Here is an 8,953-nt window from a genome sequence, read left to right as displayed (position 1 = left end):
CGCAGTTCAATTACTCATTCACTGACTACACACACATTACCTTTCTTCTTTTATATACCAGCGTAACCTATTTTTAGTAAGAACTTGAACATTCGACAAAGTACATGATAGTTCTAGAAACGTTGCGTCATAGTAGTCACGTGACTCGCTGACGCAACAATACAATTGATGTTTTCATGCCTAACGATTCCACCATACATCGCACCGACAGGCCGCACTACCATATCTAATTAAAACTACAGAGAGTGCGATTCGCCGACATACGTCCGTTCTGCTACCCTTGCTGGCTGTAGGGCGATCTATAGCTACTAAGTAAGTGAAGTATTATTTCTTTAACAGGAGCATGTCAAACACGTGAATAAAAGCATGGCGGTTGTTACTGTATGTATTTTTGTATCTAATAAAAAACACCATAGATGTGAAAAGAAGGTGCGACCAGAAAAAGGATTAAGCGTGCTACTTAAAGGAATGAAAGTAAAATTGGCGGCCAAACTGGTAGCTACACTTAGAGCATTGATAAGAATGTTACAACAAATATTCATTCATTAGTTAGCTAGGCCACGTTTTGTCTTCAACTTGGGGCATGATGTTGGGTAAAACAAAATATGCGGCCTTGTTAAGTAATGAATGAATATTTGCTATAAACTCCTTTTTTTGGCCACACCTTTTTTCACATCAAAGGTGTTCTTGATCAGATACCATGAATTTAGTCAATACAAACCAACAAGTCACAGCAAGTAAAAAAATGACACCCTATAATAACCAACATTAGCTTTAGGATCGTAACCCTGTTATTCGAAGCAGGCCTATACAGAACCAGCCGGATTCTCTAAAATGTTTGGTGGCAGTGTTTGCTCTCTAAAACGGTGTGAATAATTTCCTTTATGGTAACGCCATGGAATCTAGATTAACAGTTTATTGTTATCACCCGCATGCATTCGTTCAGCCGTATCAAGCATCATTATTTACGCTAATTGCTTAAGCTAATATCACGTGACGCTAAACTCTCTTTAATTAGGAGAATTTCATAAAATTTAACAAATTTGTGCTGAAAAGTTGGCAATGAATAATGTATAATAACCGTCCACCCGTATGATTCTTTTGAAAACGAGCTAGAAACTGCTAATTTTGTTTGCTTGGCCTAACCAGTACTTATGTATATGCATGTGCTTTCACCCTATAGTTTTGCTGCTCTAAATCAGCCGTCTTTAATATGAGTGACAAAAACTAAAAACTATCCACTTTTACTCGTAGGTGAAGCTGGAGTAAACATTTATGATCGATAGCTCACGTGAATTTTTGCGTAGGCGTGCGCAAATATTTTGGTCAAAATTGAACGGTTGTACATATGGCTTATATTTAGACCAAATTTGGCATCTAATTGTAGGTTGTAAAGATCTATAAGTGTACCAAATTTGAAAGTTTTCCTATCAAATAAACTTTCCGTACATTCGATGCGAAGAAAAAAATAGGAAGAAACTAGATAAAAATTGGCGATTTTATATTTCGTGTATTGCGTAATGGATTGCCTTGAAATTTGGTATCTGAGCTAAGAGTGCAGTAGAGCATATCCACTGAAAATGTGTGATAGTTTGGATTACCAAAACCCGAGCTACAGAAAGTGGAAAATTGCTAAACTATCACTCCTGTTAATAACAGTGTGTCCTGCAGCAGGTTGTTTTATCCGTCGACACAACTGCCGTGTGTCTTGGTATGTTAGTCTACACCTTTGTCATTGACATTTTGAGTGAATGATGCATATTAATATTTCTGAATGATATTGTCAAAGGTTGAGCCCACAACACCTCATTCTGCCCCACCAAAAGATTATCTTCATTTTGTGAATTATATACTGGTTAGTATATTTCTGAATCACTCTGCAAATATGCACAGACACGCATGCGCATACTTCTAACATATTTATTTTCATAAATGATCCAGACTTATTGTATCACATAAGTTGTTTTTTTCACTAAAACATCTTGTAGGTTTCCCACATTGATGGTTAAGTTGTTTTTCCACTACAACATCCGGTCTGTTTTCCGTGATGATGGTAAGGTCGTCATATTGAGATATATGAAATGCTATCCTCACCCAAATCCACAATATAATTGCCATTGATAATAAATGCTTTTGAGGCAATTTCGGTTATCATTCATTTGACTAGTATTTTTGCAGTATTACAATAACAATAAACTCGATTGATGTGATTGTTTCAATCAGTTGTGCATCTCGACCAATGTCCGCGTATTTCCAGCGCACTTGAGCGTTTTTTTGTGTTCGTTTTCACAGTATCTTTAATGTTTAATGCTGTTTTGTGTTACAAAGCTACTTTGCTTAACGTTGGTTGGCTAAGGAGTGTCCTGTTTTTCGGGCCCATAGGGATTGTTTTTATTGCAAAATGTGATAACGCTGAATTCCCAAAATAATATCTGAAGCTGTCGAGCTTTCTTGCTAGGAAAATATTTGGTAGCTAGGTCGTCCTACAATCTTTGATTAATCCCAAGGACAGGTCTTTCATGTAAAAGAGGAATTTTCCTTCCTAGTAAATCTAATGAGTTAAAACTTTTAAATAAGACTACACGGTGCTCTCTTGTTATGCGAAACATACTATATTCAATACTCAGACATGCTAAATTTTAATTGCCCCTACAGAATATTTTCTGTCCAGCTAATGGGTCATCTCATAACTCTGTGATTAAGCTGTGCTTCTGAGGGGGGTTTGGAATGTAACTTTTTAGCTCAGCTTGTAGAACATTTGCTTGATGTGTAAGAGGTAGCCGTGTTCGATCCTAGGATATGAAAATGGTTGGATTACCACAGAGAAGAAGTAACGACCCTCAGGTTAATTTTAAACTTGAGCCATGTTCGTAAGAGGGAGGTAGGACTGAGGTAAGTAGGTAGCTTTATGTAACCCTTTGAGTTTAACTGAGATGATAGAGCACGTACTTGGCGTGCGAAAAGTACCCAGTTTAATTGCTATACATTCTAAAGTTGAAATACCCAAAATGCACCAAGACCATATAAACACAATTATATAAATTTAATATAATTGATACTTGTACCGGATGGTGCCTTTACTGGCGAAACCATGATCGTTAATTGTTACATATTACAATTTCGAAAGGTCTGAAACCGAGCTAAATGATACTTTAAATTTACTAGTTAAATTGTACTTTGGATTTAGCAGTTAAGTAAAAGCCGATATATAGTCAGTTTATGACATTTGCCAACAAGATTGATACAAACAGTTTTCTTTTTTTTAACACAAATTCGTTTTAATATACACACGACAATACAATTTACAATAACAGTTATTACAAATAGTTATTTCAAATAATGATTTATAAACAAAAGTTTCACAAACTTACAAGCATTATAAAGTCCTCTTTCTAGTCTTATCGAGAGTTGACGATGAGCGAGTTAATTACGAGTTGACGTAGGTATAATTCACTTAACAAGGAGCTAGACAGCTTTGATCTTCGTTATTCACCAGCCACACACACGCCGAGTTTTCCCAAGATGAAGTTATATAATGTTTTCGTAAAAATACTAATGTCCGATGATAATCCACTGAAGTTAAGTGATTTGTAACGTTCGAATTTTTTTTTGCTCCTGGTCAAATATCTGAAGTTTTCCAATTGATAAGCGTTATAACAATTACGGTTATAGCTTCCGAAGTTTATAGCACACTGACTATAGCAAACTAATGATAGATACTCCTTTTTTTGGCGCGGGGTGTTGGTTATATTTATACCTGTGTGGAGAGTTTCTAAGAAATTCAGATTATGTAACAATACAAAGCTACGCTAGCGTTTACGTACACACATGTATTGTTGATTCTTACACTCGAAAATCTTCTACAACTTTAGAGAATAGGCGAGAGTTTCGCAATACATATTTAACACGATAATCTATGCATATGTCTAAACATAAACTTAATCTAAATAAACGTTGGTATTAAAATAAATATATAATAATAAATCCGTCACATAATAAATGAAGTATTTATGAAACGTAAAATTGTCTTTTGTTTTTTTTTCTTCCCCAATTCTGTATACACAATTCAGATAGCATCATGAGAAATACACAGGTAGCACTGTTGTGGAATCATCACAGGTTTGGATTACTCTCTGTAGTGTAGAAATTATAAACACACACACACAACATCAACGGGTAACTTGGTATCAATCGCTTTAATATTTATTTTGTGATACAGTGTGATTAGCCGCTTTGAATATCAAGTATTTTACCTATGATATAATTTGAAACCACCTTTATCCTCTTCTGTACGACCCCCACAGAACTGTTTTACTAACATTACATGCCTTTGAAGGTATCCTTTCTTTTTCGTTTTGTTTTATATATAAGACTAAGAAATAAATAATCGTGGTGGTTTCCCTGCATGCGTGGCTTCGACCGTTACTGACCTTGAATATTTATTATTAATATGTCACAATCAACCGTACCAAGCATGTTGTCTGACGCCACGATGTTGGTTGGTACGTACTTTTATTGTGACAAATTAATAATAAATACTCAAGGTCAGTAACGGTTGAAACGATGCATACAGGGATGTTAGATAAGTTTACGATATGGGGTAAGCCCCCTTCGTTAATATCCCCTGCTAAATTTGAACGCATTTTTTTCCATATTGGTGGTTATTTGAGGGAGGGTCTTCTTGCCTGTTTATTCCTAACCCTTGGACTCTGCCCCACCTCTAGAAAGGCAATACATTTTTTTTCTTTGTCACCTTTAGTCTCCTCGCTACATGCTTTGCATACCGCTGTAGGCTTGTGTTGCACGTGAACAAGCACCCACCTGTGACTTCCTTCCTCTCCGCGGCTGTGGTGTGTGTGACGTGAACGGCAAGTTTGTTTGTTGGTAGGCCACGCATAAAGTATTTTCACGGTTGGCCTGGCTGTGTCATGTTGTTTCTTAGTTAGTCACTATATTGTTTAGTGCTGTGTGGGATTTTTGCGCCATATTTGTAAGTGCGAGATTATGTTATTGAGGATTTAGACTATTAAATTGTATTGGAAGAAAGAGAATAATTTCAGCATGTTAAACTGAAAATGGTAAAGGTAAGTTACTTATATTAAGTTAGTTTTTTTACACCTAGATACCTATATTATTGAAGCTTGGCATTAATAATTTCAAATTAAAATTCTTTGTTCGGTATTGTGCTTTAACATGTATCAAATATTTATTGAAAACTGCCCCAAAGTGTTTTTGAAGTGTGTGATTGTAGTCGAATTGGTAAAAATTAAATGATTTCAGGTTTGCACCTAATAATTGCTGTCAGTTTTACGATATTGCAGAAAAAAATCGCAGTTTAACAGCGTATCATTAAAGAAACAAAACCACCCTCTTAAAAACTTGAATAAACGTAAGATATTTCAAAGAATTGTTCTGCACATAGTCATGATTGCTTGACTCTGTGTAATCCATTCGGTGCCTGTGACCTTACAGTAACAGAACGAAGTACAGAAGCTCTAAAACTAATATTACCTGTATATTTTAAGGGATTGGACCTAAAACCAAAATAGCGCTTTAACTCTCGGTTTAACTTGTATTTATTTGTAAGTTGTATAAGCTGTATTCGTTCTTCTCATCGTTCGACTTTTAAGTTCAAATAATTAAATAATAAACTACTAAACTATTCATTTTCAAAATTAAAATTATTGTGAATAATTACAAATAACGTATTTACCCATTGTACTATTTCAATGGTAATAGCCATCGACATATGTCCGACTTAAAATGTTTTTAAAATGATCCTTCCCGTATTTTAGGACTTGTATTTATAATTAAATGTTTTTTATTGGGGTTTCTAAAAGTTTTATAAAGCTTGAGAGCAGTCTTACTCTTAGTACTCTGAAAATGCTACAAAAGTAAACAGGTAAAAACACCGATTGTGTGTGTGTTTATAGTATTTATGATTGTATATTTCATTTACAAATTACAGAAAGTCTGTGCCTTTTCTTATCTCATTAACTATTATTTAAATTCAGTTCTGTATGCACTGAAATTTATTATTCGGTGATGTTTAAAGAAAAACAAGACTGCTTTAGAAGAATGATTTCTTGAACGAGCATGTGTAAAAGATAGCATTCAGAATTCCAGCAGGTAAGCTGCACTTACATGTATTCCATATAGAAGCAACTGTGTGTGTGAGCAGTACAAGAATACAAGTGCTTGTGTGATGTTACAAGACTCTGCTAGAGGGTTTTGTGTGTATGTTAGCCTTGGTAGGTCTTTTGTACTAGACAAGTGTGGAAAAAAGAGTATTATTTACCAGCTGTTCTTGCTAACAGTGTTCAGTGTACATTGTGCGTTGTTTATGTTGCTGATCCTATTGTTCCTGTTAACAGTGTTCTGTATACGTTGTTTATCACTGTGCTGTTGCTGATTGTATTGTTTCTGTTAACAGTGTTCTGTATACTTTGTTGGTAGATAGTCTTTGTTATAATGTTCTGTGTACATTGTGTATTGTTCCTGTTAACAGTGTTCTGTGTACGTTGTTTATCACTGTGCTGTTGCTGATCGTATTGTTCCTGTTAACATTGTTCTGTATACCTTGTTGGTAGATGGTCTTTGTAATAATGTTCTTTGTACATTGTGTATTGTTTATGTTGCTGATCCTATTGTTTCTGTTAACAGTGTTCTGTGTACGTTGTTTATCACTGTGCTGTTGGTGTTGCTGATCGTATTGTTCCTGTTAACATTGTTCTGTATACCTTGTTGGTAGATGGTCTTTGTAATAATATTTATGTTGCTGATCCTATTGTTCCTGTTAACAGTGTTCTGTGTACGTTGTTTATCAATGTGCTGTTGGTGTTGCTGATCGTATTGTTTCTGTTAACAGTGTTCTGTGTACGTTGTTTATCAATGTGCTGTTGGCGTTGCTGATCGTACTGTTTTTGGTAACAATCTTTATTATACACCACATTAATCTTTGACCTGCAAGTGAAGTTAATCTTATTCTTACCAGCCATTCTTTGTTGATCGTATTATTCGTACCAGCCATTCTCTGTTGTTGTTTTTTGTCCAATTGTATGAACTGAAAACGAAGTGCTAATGATAATTTGTAGTCTTGTGTAGTTTTTATTAAAATTTTAAGGTTGCTGTTAGTGAATTGTTCACGAGTTAATTTAATTCTTTCCAGAACTGTACAGTAACATAGGTCTGAGCGTTATGTTTTGGTAGCGGTTAAAAGTTTTATGTTTTGTATTCGTAATATTGATAATCTGTGGTTAGAACCAGGAAGCGACCTTCAACAAACCCACTGAATCGTGGAACTATTCATCCGAACCTATGTAGCGTTGTTTTTCAGCTTACACAGATGCTGTATTTTATATTATGGTAGATCGTTTTGTGTTAGTCTACCAGTAGCAGGCAGATTATATTGGCTCGTTAGTGTGTTGAGATAAAATAGAAGTAGTTATGTACTTTTATTAGATATTTAAAAGTTCGATTTTCTTTTAAGTGCTTGTTGAACTGGTGTATCATTGTCAAACTTATCGCACACCAAAACAAGTTTTGAAGAACCTATATCGTAAGTTTAGAATGCAACTTAACACTACTAGCCAAGCTATTATTTCTGTTTTGTCATATCATTGTTGCGTAATCCTACTATTAAAGCATGTAATGTTGATATAATTTTGAATTTTGTTTTATTTCAGAAGTTTAGGCTAAGATTAAGTCACATTAAATAGTAATTGTATCAAAAAGTAAACGTAACTAAATACATCAGTTTTATGCTGGAAAAACTTCACAGACACGCTTTTGTAGCAAATTTTAATAGAAATATTAAAGACCGTGTTTATTTTTAAATAATACGAGATGTGGCCCCCGACGATTCACTAATACGCTTTAGGGCTTGTAACGCGAAAATTATGGTCTGTCCAATGCATGGGCGTGGTATAAAGAAGTTAATGTAAATATAATAAACTTTTGATTATGCTTGGTATATCGGTTTGGTTTGTCAGTAAACATAAAGTTACAAAAATGGGCTATCTATGCTATGCTTACTACGGGTATCGAAACCCAGATTTTTAGTGTTATAAGGCCGCAGACTTTCCGCTGTGGATGGGGTCAGTTTGGAAAAGGTGTGGTAAACATAATTTTGACCTTCTGCATCGGTTTGCCATTCTCGGAGAAATGATGGGAATGTACCATGGAAGTTTGGGAGGGTTGGATAAACTGATTTGTGGAAGAAATTGTCAGTGTTTCAAACTGAACGTGTTATAACTGGTTTTGAATTTCTATTGTATATTTTGCTTTGCTGAAATTCCCAATATCATCTTTATACTTATTTTTGTAAGATTGCATATTGTGTAACTTTGTGCTAATTACAAACAAACAAATCTTCTTAAACACATTCCTGTGAAGTATTTTGGAATCCAAACCTGGAGTCTGTCTTAATTTTAAATCGTGACTTATCAATCAGAAACCTGGTTTGACCTTTTGTCATATTTACATCGAACTGAGGTCAATACCTACACTTTGTAACAGGATCTGAATCCGGTCCTAGAATATTTAGGTCAAAGAAAACCTGTATATCCGATTTTTTAAATATGTAGCAGTTCCCAGTATTTGATTGATTTTTATCGAAGTCTAATACAGCCCTGACATTTGTATATAGCCTATTTAAGTTGTGTGAAAAATGTTTATGTAACGTTTAATGCCGATTAACTATACTAGCCCTCCGAGCAGGTATAACTGCTACTTATTGCGGAAGGCTATTGGGCCTGCGGCGTTTTCTATAATTGTCCGACAGTTCTACAACAATGTACTCGTACTTGACATTCAATAATGTTCACCATCCATGAGAAAAATGATTTTATTTAAATGTTAGTTTAAAAATGAGCTGTCATCACAACATTGCATCACAGAGTAGATTTTATTGAAGGATTTCTTTGCAGACGCAGTTATCAATGAAAGTGCCTTG

The 8,953-nt window shown here is 34.8% G+C and overlaps 1 protein-coding gene across 7 annotated transcripts in view; it reads left to right on the top strand.

Moving 5' to 3' along the window:
* The window catches only part of LOC106460042 (protein phosphatase 1 regulatory subunit 16A-like), a 74,722-nt gene that overhangs the window by 9,898 nt on the left and 55,871 nt on the right, over nt 1-8,953 (top strand). Inside the window, exon 1 of one of the 7 annotated variants that reach the window (XM_022386663.1) lies at nt 4,936-4,990. The exons of 5 other annotated variants lie outside the window; for them this stretch is intronic. The gene's annotated coding sequence lies outside the window, so the exon portion shown is untranslated. Of the gene's footprint in view, nt 1-4,935; nt 5,085-8,953 lie in introns of those variants that run through there. One more of the 7 variants, XM_022386659.1, reaches the window with a different exon arrangement.

The sequence above is a fragment of the Limulus polyphemus genome, unplaced genomic scaffold, assembly GCF_000517525.1.
Source record: "Limulus polyphemus unplaced genomic scaffold, Limulus_polyphemus-2.1.2 Scaffold698, whole genome shotgun sequence".
Lineage (NCBI taxonomy): Eukaryota > Metazoa > Arthropoda > Merostomata > Xiphosura > Limulidae > Limulus > Limulus polyphemus.
Note: the sequence above shows the minus strand (reverse complement) of the source record. Positions and strands in the feature narration are given on the sequence as shown.